Raw genomic sequence first — 20,973 nt, 5'->3', positions numbered from 1 at the left:
CCAGTAGTTGAATTGGCTTTGTATAGTAACTTTGAATTCGGTAAAAAAAACTCATTTCTCCACCGGCACACAAAATTATTATGCGCCGCGAGGCATTTCCGGTTTGTAGCACTGCACATTCTTCCTTAGACTGCCAACCGTAAGTTAAATTACTATCAATCCAAGTTTCATCTAGATACACAATCGGTCTTTTCTCCTCCCTGAAACGTTTTATTACTCTCAAATACTGCGTTCTGGATAAAACAATGTCACTTCGCTCCATGATAAGTTTCCTTTTATTCTGGGACTTTTTAAAACAAAATCAGATTTCATGAAGTATTTTCCTTAAAGTTTCTCTTTTCCAAGGAAAATTAATTTTTTCTTTAAGCACAGGAATCAATTTCGGAACAGTTGGCACTCTTTTCTCGACCACGTAAAATTCGTGAATAGTTCTTATAACGTTCTACATCGAAATCATTCAAAGCTACGGTTTCGATGGTTTTCTTTACTCTGGCTCTTTTTTTATAGGAGATTTAAATTTTGGCTTACCTTCACCTTTTGATTCCTTACGAATTCTTTTAACAGTCGACCCCGATACGCCCGCAATTGCACTTGCACGTTTTATGACTTGAGAAAGGGGAACAAGAAGACGGCCTTCTGACGATTCTTTTTCGTAGAATGTCAGCACATTATTCGATATTCTTTTGCAAGAGCTACTGAAACGTTTAAGAACCGAACTTGTTGACTGTACTGGATCCATTATACAAATTAATAATAAAAAATAATGCAAAAAAGCAACAACAAAAATCAAGCTAGTACTAGTACAGCGACAGACAAGAAAGCACGTGATTTCGCATGTTGGCGACCAATTCGTACATCCTTCATTTCTTTTTCCCCTTCAGCATGAATCGACTATTCTTGGCAAAATGCCAAGGAGAGACCCATACAGTGGGCGAACTATATCTATGTCTTTAGATATGTGGGTTCATCGGAACGTTTTGTGATGAAACACTCAACTCAACTTCTAGTCCACGTGTGTGGGTTCGTATCCCACTCTTGACAGAAACTTTTTATTACCAGCCTGGTTGGCCGAGTGGTTAGCGTATCTGCACTCCACCCAAAAGGCTGCGGCTTGAAATCCCCACGAACTTAAAGAAAATATATAATCATTTTCTTTAAGTTTAACTGAAAAGAAATAAACCTAGAATTATATTTTCGATGTTAATAGGAAGTATACACTTCAAAAAAAATTTTTTTAAAGCTTATCTTTATCATACGAAATCCGAGCAAAATCGAAGCAACAGTCTCAATATCACGTATTCAGTTAGGTTAGCAATGCATGTACTGAATTCTTTCTTTTTTTCATAATAATTTTAAGGAAGATTTTTATCTCCCTTATCTCTGGATAAATGTCTCTAACCAGTATTTTAAAACATGATTTGAAACGTTAATTTCAATTCTCATCTTATCAAGCAATCTATACATTTAATTACATGGTATATGAATTATAGTTAAAATTATTTAAACTATTTTCTTTATAATTCGTATACTTTTAAAATTTAAAACAATAATTTCAGTTTAAATAATATTTTATATAAAATTTTAATTTTATTTAGTATATTAACATATTGAAAGTTAATACTAACCTATTTTTTCTTCCGTAAGAATTTCGCAAGCTTTCAATGTTTGTCATTTATAAAATATTTTTAATCAAAACAAAACCAAAACAATCTGAATTTTCAGTTTTACTTTCGACTCCTCTTTACAAGCCTAAAGTATCAAATTTTTCAATAAAAGAGATAATCGCCAATTGAATTTTATCTGACTTAGAAATCTGAATATACACTACGATATCAACGTTTCTTGTACATCCCTTCAATTTTTGCATATGACAAAAGTTAAAATTTGTTAAATTATTTCACTGAGTAATTTAAGCGAGCGCATTTTGTTCCTTGGTTTCACTTTGTTGTCCCATTTTTGCAAAGATTCAAAATAGCAAATTTTGAGTTTACTCATTTTGCAAATGCTGCAAAATGAGTAAACACCTATTTGCGAGTGTTTTTAGAACATTTCTTACGTTTGGTAAAATATTTTAAATGCAATGAAAAATTAGATAAATTACTAAATTAATATTTCTAATACTCTTTCAAGTTTTATTAATTATGTATAGAAAATTTTAAAGATTTATAAAAATATTGTAAAATCTTAGAAGATTGAGATCTTTTTGATAAAGTTTGAATTAAAAAATTAACTATATTTACATACACCTTTTTATTTTATTTAATCTGTGGTAATATATTATATTGGCAGAAAAAGAAAATCAACACGAATTTTAGGTTTTGGATGAATCAATCGACCTGTGAAATGCGGTGATTGATTCATTCAATCCAATACCCTTGGAGGGTAATGAATGGCAATGCTGTAGCCAATGAAGTTCTAACTGAGGCTCTCTATTGCTGTTACCCTCCTGCCATGATCAGAGCTTTAATAGTTGAATAATACCAAGAGTATACAAAACAACATGCAGGTAGATTATTATGTCTGTACACGAATGCTAGGAGTATCAAAATCAAAGAGATAGAGCTTGTTGCCTTGGTCAATACGTTGGGGCCTCAGATTTTAGACATTAGTGATAGCTGGCTATCAGAATCAGACCTACTAACTGGTATCGAGTGTCATGGGTACAGTATTTTTAGGAAGGACAGAGTGGATAGGAGAGGAGAGATATGATGCAAATGATATCGGATGACTTGAATCCGGGTAGAGTGAAGACCCATGATTGCATTACTAGTAACGGTTTTTCATGTAGCAGTGAGTTAGAAGCCATTGGTGTGTGTGTGTGTGTGTTGTTACGGACCTGGTGGATCGGTTGCTAGTGATGAAGAAATCCATCACCAAATAGAATAGATGAGCGCTAAAAGAGTAATCATAATGGGAGACTTTAATTATCCAAATATTGATTGGGAAGCAGTAGAATCTCGTGAGAAGAATGAAAATGCATTTATTGAGCTGTTGCGGGACACCTTCCTCAAGCAGCATGTGACAGAAGGAACTCGGGGTCAAAGAGTGTTAGATTTGATTATGGTGTCAGACATGGCGTTTCAATTAAAGACGTAACTATTCTGCCTCCGGTTAGTGACAGTGATCATGCGGTACTCACTTCGGAAGTGACTAAATTTATGAATGTTCCATTTAGGAAAGGTTACATGCTGAATTACAAAGAAGGAAATTATGACCAACTGAGGAGTATACTGAGTTCAGTGGCATGGGATCGGTTGATGGATGAGAGTGTTAAAAATGATATCAGGATCACAGTATACTGATTATGAAGATAGATTGAGAATTTGTAGACTGCAGACACTAACAAACAGGAGAAAGAGGGGAAGGGCGATATGATTGAGGTCTACAGACTGCTAAAAGGGTCATACAGGATTTCAGTTGATGGAATTTTTCATTTTATTAAGGTGCAGAAAGGACAAGAGGGCGCTGTTAGAAGTTGAAAATGAATGTGGTTAACAGAGGATGAGGACTAGATTTTTTTCTCTCATAGGGTGGTGCGTGATTGGAATGGATTGCCACTGGATGTTGCGAGTGCAAGCAGTGTGAATGAATTCAAGAATAAGTATGACAACCTTTTCATCATAGCTATCAGTGAGGAACAAGACATCGGTCCCTTTCCACTTCTAATACCCCGCATCGAACGATACGTGCACAAAGCCACACTTGCACATTCGGAGTTCTGATAATACAGCTTAACTAAAAGTGCTTTATCTCGTAACGATAACAGGCCTCACCTTGGCAGAACGTTTAACTTCAGTAATAAACATTAAATGCTGAAAGTTTAATTTCGGTATTCACTACATCTGAAATTTACGTACCTCACAGTTTAAATAGTGACAGGTAGGAGCTCCGAAACCGCTACAGCGCCACCTGTCGGTGACAAATGTAACTATTCTGGCAATAAAATTTTTCGTTATTAAAAAAAAGCCCATGTCTTTCTGTGCATTTCTGTGAAAACCGCATCTTGCTACTGTCTATACTTTTCGAATTATTGAATTTTTACTTTTTCTGTGACTTTTGGATCGCCCGGTATCAGGAAATGTAAAGTAGAGTCAAAACACTGAAGTGAAGTGTTTTGACTCTACTTTACATTGAAATACTCTAATAATACTTCAGTCATTTTGAATGATTTTCAGTAAGTCCAAGGTCGTAAGTCAGAGGCGAAAAGCTTTTTCCTTTCAGTGCATTGACTTTTTTACTGACTAAGTTTAGTTGTGTATTTACAAAACAAAAAATGTCCGGAAAGTTCTACAACATGCTATGAATTAGTTAAATGAAAATTGTTTTATTATGAATCAAATCTTCGCAAACAGCAGCACATCACAAAACTGAACAAAATAACTTGCCTATAGAATAAGTGCTGAGCAAGCATTAAAATCTTTTCAAGCTAAACGCTAAGAAAATAATGCGATCTGAATTACTTGGAAGAAGAGGGGGGGGGGGGATCTAATCCTATTTAGTGAGTTTTCAATCATCTTCAATGTCGGTAGCATTGAAGGCGATTAGGATATCCTCACTAGATAGTACAATAGTATGTAGATCGGTGTTTCTGCTTTGTTTGATATAGCTGAAAATATTTGTTAAAGGCAATTTAATTTTAAAAAAAATGAAAAAAATTGTAATGCTATCAATAAAATGCATATTGTTCATAATTAATTAATTAACGTTAATTTAAATTTTTTTTACATTTTAATTGAAAAGTAAAATATGTAAAAAATATGTCGCATTTGTTAATACTGTATATATAAAAAAATTATGTTTGTTTCTGAAATTAGTTGGGATAAAAAGCACATCTACGAGAGTTGGTGATTATTTTTTAACTTGTAACGCAACACTGCCGTTAACGAATACACATTAAAAAAAAAAAAACGATATCTTCGACATATTAGCCCTGTTGCATTCTTGACAGTGTCAATGCGAGGACAATTCTGTGAAACCAGAATTCAAAAAGCGGAGTCTTTGGTAGAACTTTTCGCAGTGTGTCCGAAGCCGATAGACGTGAGGAAATCATTTTCGCCGTCTCCAAGAGTAATGATGTGTGGAGCGAACTAAACTGGGGTGGCGCGAGAACTGTTGAAAGCCCGATATTGACATCCACAGAAGTCGAGCTTTTATTCATCTCGAAGTTCGAATAGAAGATGTGGCTGCCACACTAACAGGGATGTCGGAGCCAAAGTGGCCTTTACGGCAGAGTGACCGTCCGGAAAGAATTACCGGCGGCAGCTGACAGGGCGGAAAGGCTGGCGTTTTGTCACCTTTGCCTCAGAGGAAACTCACCAGACTTAATGGATGTAACTGCTAACAGGGTGCCTAAGTAAGGATGACTGAACTAAAAAAAAAAAAAAAGGAGAAGAACGGAGGAGTACTAAAAGCCTCCCAAAATCTCACAATGGACGACAGATGACGTGCTTATGACACCGTAACGGCCTCAGAACCATGAAGACAGAACGAAACCTAGCTTTTCTAAGGATTTATAGAAATGAATTCGAATAGAGAAGGATAATACTGATCGGTTGAGAGACTTCGGCATCATTATTAGTGGCTTAGAAAACACGCATTTTCGTCAACATCCTTTCATTCTTTTCTTCACATAATAAAGAGGAACCACAAGATCTTTGATAATAAAAACGGTGATGAAATTACAACGAGAAAAAAAATAAATAAATACAAATCATATGGAAATAACTACCTGCTGTTTCTAAATTCAGTTTATCTCGAGGTCAGAGGTCATTTGTTCGTTTCCTTAATTGAAAATGTGCATAAACAAGTGTTTTGATTGATTTTGGTACCTAGAAAACATAAAGAAAAAAAAATACTATTATTGCAGACAACATTAATTCAAAGGGAAATTATATCAAAAGAAAGAAAACGAGTTTCGATACCGTATTGTGTGGAGATCTGGGCAATAATAAAACGTGTGGAAAGCAAATTATAGTCTTTCTTGTGTGAAATAAGACAAGGTTGTCTTATGATGGCATTAAAGCTAACAAGGTGGTTCTCATCCCACTGAAATATAACAAGAAGATCAGTGTTTAAGACACTGATTATGGAAGATCTTGTAGCTTGAAATAGAACTGTAAAGTTCGTCATATGAAAATGGTCAAGGGGGAGCCTACGATCACAACGATAAAACTGTGGGTAGGATTTTGAAATCAGTAATATAAAATCGTTTATGGATAAGAGGAAGAGCGTGGGCAAAACGCTAGAGCCTTGACATATTCCGTCGATGGTGGAAAAATATGAAGAAAGCAGGCTATATATCCAACATGACAAATTGGGAAGGAACAACCAGAAAGAAAAGTGTTAATTCAGTTGCAAAAGGATGGAAGGCAGACAGCTCAAGTAGGCCTTATTTATATTTATATAATACATATTAATAAGCATAACTTACTAATAGGCTAGGCTTATCAATATATCGAATTTCTTTCTTCAAAGTTAGGTTTCCAACTACAGTATTCTTATTATTACGAGAATTCTACACTCATAATTTAATCAGTAAACGAAGCGACTAAATGAAGAATTGTGTTCAGTGAGATGTGGTGATATGCTGTTTCTTTCCCTTGTTCATTAGAGAAAAAATTATTTTCTAAAGTTATTTCTAACACTAAAACTTTTACTTACTCTAGAAGATTTATTTACAGGAAGCTGAAAAGTAGCATCCTCCAACTTCACCAATCAACTGACAGTCCCCATTACAAACATTTTCCCATATTGCAATTAAGTTTTATTCAAACTCTACCTTACATTACTCCCGGATTTATTTGTCAAATATTTTAAATAAGGAATTCTCAAACTATAAAAAGTGATATGCGAGTTACTTGAAACATTAATAGTTTAGGCAATAAAATGACTTATGTTAGCAAATAAAGATAATCAAAATCTTAGGTCCCAGTAGGATTACGATGGTAAATTTTAGTTTACAATTTATTGAATTATTATAGACATTATGGAGATGCATAATATGTATGCCATAAACTAAATATGAAATGCATTCACTTTATTAAACACCATGGGAATAAATAAAGCTTTGGTGAAGTCAAATTATTCCAGGCTGTAATAATTACTTTCTTCTGTTAGTAAAAACGTGCTGCACATTAAACTCAAAAATAAACTGATTAATATTTGGGGGGAGGGTAAAATGCTACATTTCGTGGAACGATATCTTTTATTTGGATTTCTAGTTAATCAATTTTATTCCATCCATAAAACATTTTAAGAAAAACTCAATGATTTATAACAGCGTTTTCAAAGTGTGGACGCTGAATCATCTTGAACGACTCTGTCATCTTGAATGAGTCGTTCAAGATGACAGAAGAGGGGAGCGAAATGATTATAATTATCCATAACTCTATTTTCTGAGTAAGTGCTTTTTCTTCTTATTATTATTCTTCGCTAATGTAGTAGACATAATGTTTTCTATGGTCTGTATGTTGTTTTTTTCCTGTGGTTGAATGTAAATTTCGGAGAATAAATCTTTTGTAATGATACAAAAGATTATTACATTTCGTGGATCTTCACATTAACTAATGTCTCACAAGTGAAAATCAGACCATAAATTATATCGATACTTACTGAAAAAACTTCTATTTCATAAATATATTGAAACGAAACAAACGCAAGCGCAGGCAAAAACCCGAATCACACAACAAACTAAGCTGAATCATTAAGTACAGTAAAAGTATTTATTCCCTAGCCGGTTTGTCTCTCTCTCTTATGGTATGAAAATACCCAACTTTTCTGGTTGGAAAACCCTACTGTCTCTTGCTACCTGCCGACATGGCAGACAGGCTAACTCACTTTCATATAATGTAAGAATAACTTCCTTATTCTTACAAGTCAATGTTCGTTTCAGCATTAGCCTCTTAGACGTATTCGCAATCTTTATTATATGTCTTATGAACTTCAACTTCCTATCTGCTAAAACTCCCAAGATCCTTTGTCTGGTCAGCTTATTCTAGCATAATCTCATCAATATAACACGTCATTGAATATGTCATTACATCTACTAATATTGAACTGACACCTATTTGCATGTTTATAGTTCCAACTTATTCAAATCATTCTGAACGTACTGCATGTCAGATGGATTCATCATGATCCTGCCTTCTTTGAATCATTAACAATAGCTGTATATCTCCTGTCAGACCTTCCCGATGTCATTAACGTAAAGATTGAATAACAGTGGACCAAGGACTGATCCTTGTGGTAGACTACTGGTTACTTTAAATCTTGCAGAATCATATCCCCAATGTACCACTTTTTGATATCAGTCAGTCACCCATCTTCTTATCCGTGCTAATATTTTATAATCCAATTCCATATTCTCCAGTTTATGAAGCAGTCTTCCATGCTGTGTGTCAAACGCCTTGGAAAAATTCAAAAGTATTATTTTTTATCCATTCCCTCCTTGTCTAATTCATCGGTAACATTATTATAGAATGTGAGCAAGTTGCTCAAACATGACCTTCCCTTAGTAAACCCATGCTGCTAATCGCAAAGTAAAGATTCTCTGTGAACCCATTTCTGAATGCGATCCCCCAATCAACTTTTCCAAAATCTTCATCCTCCACTCCAGAGATACTGATAGCTTGATAGTTGAATACATCCGTCTTTTTTACCAGTCTTGTGCACAAGAATTATTATTCTTTTCACTCCTGTGGAATCTTTCCTATGCCTAAGATCATATTATGCAGCTAGGTCAAAGGAAATTTGGGAAGAAAATGACATTTTTCTTGTTATAATTCCATTCTCATTGGCAAAGCTATTTGAAATCGTAAAATATTCTTCGTTATAATTGTTCAAAAATTAATACTGAGTAATCGCCACTGTGTCCAAAGCGACATGCATAACACGAGATTCTCCTCACTTATAGGTTGATTTGTCTCATCTTCTACTTTCTCTTCTTCATTATTTCATTTTTTATATGTTTAATTTTATTTTAGATACATATTTACACGCAGATACATAACAAAACGATATGGTCAAGTGTTGGATCTGATAGTCACTATTCAAACATTTAAATTTACTTGTTTTGTTTCTATTTCACAACAAATGTCTTATTCTTTCTTAAAGTTGTATAACTTCACAACCTCTATAACCAGTTGCTAAAGATTAGTCAACATATTTTCAATCCCTGCACGAAAATAGAACTTTGTATATTTGTTCTAACTCACTTCTTATGTTTTTATTATGCCTTCTACTGATGTAGCCATACAACATGCTCTCCTGCTATTTTATTATATCAATCCCAATAATTTTACTGTATATCTGCTCTTACACGCTTCAATTAAATTTTCTATTCTTTCCCATTTGTTAGATAAAATTAACAATCTACAACTAATCAATGAATATCATAACTGTTATGATATAATCCTTCTATGACCTTTGAAGTATCAACAAAGCTGTGTCTCCTATTAACCCAATGTTAGCAAAGTTTATAAAGAATAAAGTTGATACATATACGCAAAAAAAGTTATTTTTTACAATTAATAAGAATGAGACTTAACCAAAATTTTTATAAAGAAACTTAGTCATTCAGGTTCAAGTTGGAGCGATGGAGTAACGCTTCGGCCCCCCCCCACCTCCCTCTCTCTCTCCTCTGAATAGCTGCTCAAATTTAACAGATCTTCAATAAGATTATGTGGTCCGTATCGACTTTGTATTGCGCTGGATCAGCCTTTTTTTGTGATTTATATATATATATCATCATCATCATTATCATCATCATGCATATCAAGGATTTAGGCTAGCGTGGCCAGTTTCGGTCTTAGAAGTCATCGTTGAATCGTTTAAGAGGACGTCCTGGTTTTCTTTTTCCTAATCGCTTGTACTTTAAGTCGTGTTGGTAATCTTTCTATTTTCATTCTTTGAACGTGTTCCATCCATTTATGTTAATATGTTTTAATTTTTTCTATTACTGGTTCTCGGTTTAATTCTTTCATAATATCTTCGTTTCTTTTGTGATCAAATAGGGTATACTTTGCAGTTTTTCTCATAAACTTCATTTCTGCTGTTATTAATCTTCGTTTGTCTTTTTGTTTTATGTCCAGATTTCACTTCCATACAATAAGACTGGTAGGGCTCATGGATTGTATACTTTTAGTCTGGTTTGTTTTTGAACTAGGTTTGGTTTAAATATAGATTAATTACACTGTTATTTTTAAATATTTTGATTTTTAGTTTTATATCTTTTTCATTTTCATATGTGATCGTACATCCTAGGTAGTTAAATGAATTCTCCTGTTCTTAGATCTTGTTATCTATTACTATTTTAGTTCTTGCTGGATCTTGTCCTTTAAAGGCCATAGTTTTTGATTTTTCCGTTGATATTATCATACCATAATCTTTGGATATCTCATTTAGATCTAAAATAGCTTTCTATAAGTTATCTTCAGAATTTTTAATTATTATTTGGTCGTCGGCAAAGAGGAGTTCACAGTAGGAGAAAGTTTAATACCTGGATGGAAATTTTTATTCCATTTTATTATTATTTCATTTAAGTAGATATTAAAAAGAGTTGCTGAGAGTGGACATCCCTGTCGGACCCCTTGGTTCACTCTCTCGTATATGATAGCTCGTGATTTAATCCTATTTGTGTTTGATTATTTTCATATATACTTATGATAGCTTTTAGAATATTATTTGGTATTTTTCTTTCTTTTAATATGTTAAATAAAATGCTTCTTTTAACTTTGTCAAATGCTTTTTCAAAGTGAATAAATGCAATATGTGTTTCTAAATTGTATTTTCTTCTTTTCTCTATTATTAATTTTAGGCAAAAGGCCATCACAAGAAACCTAGGATGGACAGAGAAAGCTTTTATTCTTGTTTATCCATGGCGGAAAATAATACCGGAGGCGAGTTTATTGACTGGAAAGAGTGATGTATTCTCCAGATCATACTTTTCTTTTTAGGATTCGTTGAAATTGGTTCAGAGATTCTAGAAATGTAGGATATGAGAAGGACTCTGTATACGGTCGAAGTCTACAGGGGGCACAGAACTGTATGTATTCTTGAGTTGAAATCATTCTGCCGATTAATGTCTCCTAGCTATAGCTAGAAACAGGTAAATATGAACACACACACACACACACACACACACACACACACACACACACACACACACACACACACACACACACACACACACACACACACACACACACACACACACACACACACACACACACAATATGCACAACATGACTCGTGTCTTGATATAATTTTACTCCATAGCGTGATAATATTTTCTGGGTAAGAATATAAAATTAAGTATGTAACCCATAGTTCATTAAGCATAAATTGTTCACGTATATAAAACAAGTAAACCTTATACGATAATTTTAATAAAAATTAAATACAGCAAATATCTTAACAACAGACGTAGTGAACACTATAAATTTCATTAAATAACTAGCTTATTTGCATATTAGGTAAACGGTTAAAACTGACTGAATATTGAACATTTCGTAATGTACCTCATTCATGCCACTGTTAATAAAGGTGTGGTATACACCATTCTGTTTCATGCATAATACACATTAATGCATTATTATGCTATTTATTATTCGTGTGAATGTGCTATATACTGCCTATGATAAACTAAAATCCTGTAATTTTTTTGTATTTTCCTTTTCATCTTTTTATGTAAATAATTATTATTAATTCAATTCTCATGCTTTTGGTTTGCCTGTTTTAAACAAAGTGTGAAGAGCTTTATGATTATTTTATATCTTCTTCCTTTAGAACGAAAATTTATCTTTTTCCTGGTACAAAAGCTCTCCTCATCACTTTCATATTTTGTTATTATTATTGTTGTTCCAACTTCAGCAATCCACACGCCCGCAATTTATCCTCAATAAGGAACATTCCACAAGCCGCTCACCATCTTGGTCGCTCTCCTCTGAATCATTTCTACCACTTCCTCATCTCCCAAGAAACTCGCGAGACCAAACCTGAGCATAGTAATCCAGATGTGGACGTACTAAGGCCTTATAAAGAGGAATGGCAAGTTCCTTATCTCTACGTGTTAGTGTGTTCTTCAATGACCAAGTAATCTTATGGACTACCTTAGCAACCTTAGCCATATGCCCTGTAAACTTTAACTCTCTGTATACAACTTCCCCTAAATCCCTAGTTTCATCAATATCACAGAGCTCTATTCAATTTTGTGGTAGCATCTGCTTGTGTTTTTTTTTTGCGTTTCCTTAACAAGTCAAAAGTTTCTTCAGAATGGTTTCCATTTCCTTCTTGATGTTAGATTAGCCTCATGAGACTAATGCTTGTAACAGAATAAAATTGTTCATACAAAATAAGTTGGTTTCTTGTGACAAAATACAGTTATGATAATTTTAGTGTTTTTGTTGGAAAGATTAGAAACTCCTAAGTAAAAGTCATATCATCTCATTTCTAAAATCATTATCACAACTTCATAGGAAAATAAGCGAAAGTTCATGTCGGCTTTTTCGTAATTTATGTTTAGATCTCTACCACTGAAAAGCGTCCACACTAAGATGTAATACTAGTTGAAAATAGCGCATACGTCACAAAAAATAAATTCAAAAAATGTGCCAACTTTTCAACTCTTTGAATTGCTTACCGAAAAGCCTTGGGGGGGGGGGGGGTGGGGGGGGGGGGGGGTGGGGGGGGGGGGGGGTGGGGGGGGGGGGGGGTGGGGGGGGGGGGGGGTGGGGGGGGGGGGGGGTGGGGGGGGGGGGGGGTGGGGGGGGGGGGGGGTGGGGGGGGGGGGGGGTGGGGGGGGGGGGGGGTGGGGGGGGGGGGGGGTGGGGGGGGGGGGGGGTGGGGGGGGGGGGGGGTGGGGGGGGGGGGGGGTGGGGGGGGGGGGGGGTGGGGGGGGGGGGGGGTGGGGGGGGGGGGGGGTGGGGGGGGGGGGGGGTGGGGGGGGGGGGGGGTGGGGGGGGGGGGGGGTGGGGGGGGGGGGGGGTGGGGGGGGGGGGGGGTGGGGGGGGGGGGGGGTGGGGGGGGGGGGGGGTGGGGGGGGGGGGGGGTGGGGGGGGGGGGGGGTGGGGGGGGGGGGGGGTGGGGGGGGGGGGGGGTGGGGGGGGGGGGGGGTGGGGGGGGGGGGGGGTGGGGGGGGGGGGGGGTGGGGGGCAATTACCTTTTCATCACCGCAAAAGCGGTAATATACAACTTCTACCTCAGACATACAAGACCAGACAGCACAGCAACTTCACAGAGAGAGGCAACTGACCAACTCACTGCAGCCTTCCAACAAAAGGTGAGATGTCGGATCCTACACGAGCATCACCACCATAGGCAAAACAACACCTTAGATCTTTTCCACCAAGAATGGAATCCACGGAATCAACTCCTGGCTGAGCAGGGCGACTGCATTATAATCCACTTTCCAGCACAGAAGTGACACCTTTACCCCCCCCCAAAAAAAAGAAAGGGGGAAGAAAGAAGGATTGTTGTGCTTAACAGTGCGAAAGTTAATCAGCTGGCACTCTCATGTTAATAGATAATATTGTGCAATAGTAACTTCTATGTTCTTCCACATTTATGTTCTTATGTTAAAATAAGATCTTATGTTATCATGTTAAAATAACTCTTAATGGCTTTAATTTATTTAAAAAACAATGTAATTAGCCTTATAAGTGACTTCGATGTAACATACCTCAACAAGAGTATGAGCATGTAACCTCTCTGTCTGACTGCAGAGAACCAAAAACCGGTTAATCCTGTATATAAGATTGTTTTGTTTACAATAAAAAAAAAATAACTATCTATGTATTCTTCCCTGCAACTACAAGAAAACATACCACTTCCTCATATCAGTGCTTCGCCCCTCGTATATTCATCATTAACCCTATCATCTACTAAACTGCACAGCCCACTCAGTTTTCAGTGAGATCTTCCATATAATTCGAGGTGTGTGCCAAACCAGATTCCGACATACAGTGAGGGCTATGGCATAACATCTTGCCAACTCCTACTAAGCTCTAGAAATTTCAGCTAAGAGAATCGGACCAGTGTCAATTCTGTGAAGTTTCAGGCACCTTGAAACACATATCTAACCTGTCTTACAAACAAAGCGACGATCACCTACGCCTCTAGCACCTGTAACTACGCACACAGCCAAGAAGACTACTGAAATTCAGTTCATACCAGTGGAGGCTTGTACATAAGCACTGCAACACTGCAGCATCCCAAAGGAAAAAATGAAAAAATTAAATTTTGTTTGTGTTTATAAATAATAACAATGCTTACAACATTATATAAATGCAATACATGTTAAAGGTTACAGCTTATGTTTTGACATTGATTGAATAGTTAATAATTGGAATTGTTCGATTAACGCTTTAGATTACGAAACAAATGCACTGCGATTAACGCAATATCGGAAACATCACGTTCGATCAATTGCAGCTAGACTCGCCGATATTCGTTTGCGCTTGTGATTGCTTGTTACAAGTGATTTCGACACTGCTCGTTTGGGCAGTGTCGCTTATAGATAAATCGTATGCTTGCGCGCGTTATTTCTGTGAGATACGAAACTTTTATTATTGGTGTTTTTTCATGGTGAGGGTGAAATATTTTTAATAAAGTAATTTTTTAATATGTAAATTTATTTATTAATAAATTGGTTACTGATTAGGATAAAAATATTTTTTTATTTTTTTTTATTTTGTATATGCAGCACCCCCACTTAAAATTTTCTTCGGCCGCCACTGGTACATACAGAAGAGAACAAACACAGAATATGCAATTTTCTCTTCATCTGCACCAAGGTCGTCATTTACAGGTTCTACCTTAAGCACCCAACAAATAACCAGCACCAACCCATCACTAAATCGGAACAAGCCTTCATGTGTAGCCTACGTCGGAAACTACAAAGCAGTCTTTCACTGGAATTTTATTTATTTATTTATTCGTATGGAGTTTCCTCCCTTTTTCTCCCCCGTCCCTACTGGATTGAGCCCCCTCATGGGGGTTAAGTATTTATGGCTATCGATCCGTGTGTGTTCACGGGACCGGTTTGCCTGCTTGCGGGATGAAAACCCCCAGATAAACGGGGGGGGTCAAAACCCTGCTGTCCACGCCCAAGACCGGCTAACTTGGCTATGGCTGAGGATGATCCTTAAGCTCCTCACGTCGTCGACAGGAATCGAACCTAGGACACTGCTTCCCCAGGCATATGATTGCGAAGCGCAAAGCCACTAGGCTAACCGCGCGGACACTGGAATTTGATTATTACAAAGAAACAGGAAAGGTCGCAAAATTCATAGAGGAGTGGAATCTAACTGGTACCATGTTCTGGATTGCCGACGACGATACACTTCTGCTGAAAAATAACTAAAAGTGATACTGAACTGTAATATTGACTCTTCCTGAAAAGACAAATCTGTCTACCACTGATGTATCTTTTTCCATTTCTATTTTCATTTCTATTGTATATCTAAAACGAAAATCTTATTTTTTCTCTGTAATGTACATTCTTATAATATGTAAATAGTCCTTTTTTGTTGCCTATCTGCCAATGTATATTTTATCAAGTTTAATAATAATAATAATAATAATAATAATAATAAAAATAATAATATATATATATAGTTCTTTTTTGTTGCCTATCTTCCAATGTATATTTTATCAAGTTTAATAATAATAATAATAATAATAATAATAATAATAATAATAATAATAATAATAATAATAATAATAATAATAATAATATATACTGTATATATATGTAATAAATTTTTTAACTTGGGGATATTGTATATTAGGATAACTAAGTAATTTTATTAACTTGGTTATTTTAACTCCTAATCCCAAGTATGCAAACAATTAAGTTTGCGCCTGATACAAAGTTCAAGTCTAAAGATGGTACAACACCAGGGCAACTCATTGTAAAGGTGAGTAAAGCTCTGATCACTATTCTTAGTATTTTCCCATAATGTAAAGCACATCTTACTAGAAGATGTATACTGCAATGCATAATGGGTGGGGTCATTACCCAGACCGGTTTCAACCATTTTTGAGGTCTCCTCAGTGAGTAACCAAGTTTATAAAATTACTTGGTTATCCTAATATACAATATCCCCAAGTTAAAAAATTTATTACATCTATATCTCCTCCAGAGATTTTTATTAAAAATAAAAACACCTTGTTGCAACTTCTATAGGTAAAGGTGATAAGGCTCCGTATTACTAAAATCTTATATATATATATATATATATATATATATATATACACATATATATACACACTTTGATCTCCGTCGTACTTGAAGCTGCATGGATTTAATGTGTACAATTACAACAAAAAAAAATGTCATATCAATGCTTTCTAGCCTTCAAAATTTGTAACTGTAGAAACACTTAGTTTATTTGTAGTACTTGGAATTAAAACTTCACGGATGTGTGTAGTTATGAACAAAAATCTATGATGTTTACCTTTGTATAACTGTTTTAAAAAGTACAGCCTCATTTCTACTTGTAAATTTATTTTATAATCCTTCCTTAAACCTTAACTGATTTGCCTGCTATCCAATTTCATTTTACAGTGTATTATTCTGTACTGCAAAAATCACCAAAAGAATGGAGACTTTCAAACCCCTTTCATTTTCGAACCAGTCCATGATTAAACGATGCGATTCCATTCTTAAATTTTCCGATAAATTTTGACGAATGGACACAGGTATTTTGGCTCCACTAAACATGCAGTATATTCTTGTAGTGAAGATGATTGTGATAATCTCGTACTCAGCCAAGTTCAACACTTCCTAAACGTACTGTATACAATTCAGATTGTGACACTATATAGTCCAGTCTAACATTTGCACTCCCACTTGCTCAACCCACTCGATCTTTGTTGTATGGTATGGTATGGTGCATTTTCATGTTGATAATAGGTTTATATCACCAACGAAGTGTAAGTAATACGGAATTTATGTGACACGGAACTGCGATATGGAATCCTAATGCAAACTAAGAAAATCATCCCAGCACCTTAATGTTCTACTGGAAACTTATCCATAAACACGTCTATCTTTGATTTGTTAAGAGAATAACGTCTCCGCTTCTCAACCTACAAGAAATTAATGAATTCCACTGTAGTACGAGTTGTCTTTAAGCAATAGAGAATTTTCACTTTTCCGGGTGATACTACTACGTTGCTTAATGGAGAGCTGAAGTGGCATTAATAAACTACAAGAAATGTGATAGGTTTATCACATTTCTTGATTGAGATTATCATTAAAGAAAATATGTTTTGAAGAATACACGACACAATTCAATACGTGTCGTGTATCCTTCATATTGGTCGATTGGTAGAGCCTCTGCTACTAATAGGCACGCAAAAAGTTGAGCAAGTTTGAGCGCGGTTAGCAGTTGGAATGAGTCCAATCGTTCGATGCTGTTAGCACACTCTCCCTCGATGAGTCTTTGGACTCTCTGGAGGTGCCATATAATAATAATTTTAATGAATTTCATACAAATTGTCTTTTTTTTGTATAATGTGTTCATGCTGGTTACTATAGATGGTAATTTATAGTTTCCAATTGAATAAGATTACATTTTAACAGCATTTATCGTATAACAATTATGTTATATTTTACAATTTTTGCTTTTAATATATTTTAGCGCTGTAACTACAGCATTTCAATGTAATAAATATTTTTGTTTTTCTTTCTGTTGATTTCGGTTGATATGTAATGTCTCAGCTTGCATCCTCGAAGCGTTTTAATAAGCTTATCTGAAGTTAGATATTTTTTATTGATTTGATTGCTGGGTAGGAAATAGGCTAATGTTTGAGAGGTCAAATGAATGATCTGAAAGGTCTGATCAAAGTGAAATTGCCGCTATATTCTGGTGTTATTCCATCTGTCTTGATGGTTCACATTCACTTTTATTGTGGTCTTCTTTTTGAACTAATTAGGAGAATTTTGTTTTTCAATATGGCAGTCTTTTTATATCTTCTGAGGTTTTGATTTGTATCGGTTTTGAAGTTTGTGATTTCCTCAATAATCAAAAATTGGTAATTCTTTTTGCTTTTGCTTTTCTTGCTTGGTACAACAGATTCTGGTTGAATGGTGTTAAATATTCGGATAGGAAGATTGGTGTATTGTTTGCAATGCGTTCAAGTCCTTGGCAAGTGTTTTTTTCTGTCTGCTGGCTTTTATGAGATTGTCTCTTGTGGACTTGCTTGTAAGACGAACTATGACTGGTGCAGGTCGTGGCAAGCCCTGTTTTTTGCTAGGAATCCGATTTACGGTCTGAATGTCGTGTCGTTAAGCTATATGGGGATATCACTTGCATGACCTAATTTTAAAATAAATAAATAAATTAATAATAATAATAAATATCCTTCCAAACGAATATTGTTCGGGATGATATTTAGCATTTATAGATCAACCCTTCAATGGTAACTAAAACCATGGAGATAAGCGGGCCTGGTTGGCTGAGTGGTTAATCTACTCGCTCTCCAACCTGCGGGTTCGAATCCTACCATACGCAAGGATGTTTATGATTGTCTTTAGGTGGGAAACAATTTCATCTCCTGGTGTGAAATACCGCCCTGCTTATTGGAGGTATGAAGTGGCTTGAAAATGTTTCGTTTGGTCCCTAGAACAGAGTTTCTAGATTATATTAAAAAATAAAACAAAATACGAAAATAAATAGAAAGAATAAAAAGAACTTTTTGTCCTCATACGGTACTGATGAATTATACGTTTACAATCTTTCTTGTGTAGGAGACACATTAAAAAAAGTAGTAATGTCTTAGAACAAAGTTGTCTATGTCTGATAGAATTCGATGATGCACGACTGGAGGAGAACAATCTTATTTAAGTGTTCTCCTCTCCTTTTATGTTGCATTCTCTATTATTTATTTTAAATACGTTAACCAGAGATAATGTTGAAGTCAAATCCCATCATTCCTAGTTTTATATGCAACTATAATCGCTCAAAACCAAGTCTTCCTTCGTGCGGCCAAGCGCCGTGGTTGGCAAACGCCACATCCACTGAGCTACACAGGCGCTCATGTTTTGAATAACAAAATATCATTTAGAAAATGGAACAATCCTTCCATTTCCAAAATCGCGCTTGATTAGAATCTGGTTTCTTGAATAAATATTAAGAGACGATTATTTACGCCTAAAACATCGAAATATATACGAGTACAATTCGCAATTTTAAAACCAACTCTTAGAGGACACGAGCCTATTTATATATTATCCAAAAATTGTTCCTCTTCCAGAATATTAAATCTAGAGTTTGAGTATTGCTTCGATCGATAATTTCGAAGAGTTGTAAGTTTCTGGATATTTCACGTAATTCCTTGCACGGTAGCGCCACCTATCCAACAATGCAGGAGTTGTTATTAAAGCGGCATTTTCGAATCCAAGTGTATTAGAGTATGTATGTAAGCGCTTGAAATCATTCTATTTGCTGTTTTCTTTTAAATGCATATTTCGTAATGTAATGTACACATTTTTAAAATATACACACTTTACACTTTGCTTTTGAATTAGAAATGATACTCCTTTGTCTTTCTAGTTATAAAAATTCATTTTATACAATTCTGTTCTTTCCATTTTCGTCATTCCTTAGACATAATTTAGAAAATCTATTATTTAAGATACCTTTTCTTCAACTATATTAACACTAACGATTAACGTAAAATAAACATAGCGGTTAACTGGATTCGGCAAATTTCAAGTTTCTGCAGTTTTGAAAGTAATTTTAGTTCTTTTTTATTGCATAAAAAATATGATGTACCTCCCTTTTGCACAATACTTGGAGCATGCACTCGTTTTACTCGTAAAGGCATGTTAACTAAAAATAGCCACACATCATTGGATTCTCATATTAATTGCATCGATCAAGAAAAAGGAATTTAAGCACTATAATAAGCTAGAAAGATGACTGGTTTTCAGTGGATATAAATAGAATCAATATTGATTCGCTACTTCGATTTGAAGCGTTTCTTAGCGCACGTTTTCTAACGCTGTAACGTTTGACAACGGTGATGTGTAGAGTTGATAGGTGGCGCTGATATTCGATAATATTATACAAGGCGCTTAGAATACTATAAAAATATAAACTTAAAAAAAAAAAAGAAATATTCTTACTTTAATCAGATTTCCAAGAGAATACGTTTTGCAGTAAAATGCAAAAATTAATCTATAAATAAATTCACATGGAATCAACATTTATTCTATATGTTTTTTTTTTTTTTTAATATTTAGAAGCTGTGCAGTTAGCGGTAGTGTGATGAATGAAAAATTCTTGTTCATAATATTGATCTAAGCATGATATTGCTAATATTCTTGTCCTCTCTTCCGATGTTTCAAAATACATGTATCTTGTGCAGGCAGAATGAATACTTGAAGACACTGTTAATCAATAAGATGCTTCTTTAATATTTTTAAGAATTTTTGTCAGGACAGCATTTTCTTCGTTGTGGGGTTTATCACTCGACTAATAAAGCCATGAAAATTTCTTATTTTGCTATTTGCATATACGGTTTAGTATATATTTCTTCACTTCATTTTTTTTTTCCTTTTTAATATATGTAAACAGGAAAAGTATGGCGCTGGCGTTCTTTAAAAGGATGTACTATGCGAGTACAACCTTTTAAATCCAATACAATAGGGAACATTTTGGATTACATGTTCTTCAAAAACTTGCAACGAAGTTTTCTCTTGTCACACAACTTTTGGTGGTAGATAAATTTCATCGCCAGATGTGAAACTACCTCCTTGCTTATTAGAAAGCTGATTTGAGAAAGTTCTGAGTTATGTTTCGTCTCATGAGAAAGGTTTCCTGATTACCTAAGCCTTAATTTATTCACTCACCCAGGGTATCAAACGTGCGATAGGCCTTTTGTGGGTAGAAATCACATGCACAATATGTCTGTAGACAAGTATAAAGATTTTTTAGTCAATTGAATGTTTACTTGCATCAATAACAA

Source organism: Typopeltis vanoorti, chromosome 12, assembly GCF_054136105.1.
Source record: "Typopeltis vanoorti isolate ZY-2024b chromosome 12, IOZ_Tvanoo_1.0, whole genome shotgun sequence".
NCBI classification, from domain to species: Eukaryota; Metazoa; Arthropoda; class Arachnida; order Uropygi; family Thelyphonidae; genus Typopeltis; species Typopeltis vanoorti.
The sequence above is the reverse complement of the archived record's forward strand: the minus strand, read 5'-3'. Positions refer to the sequence as shown.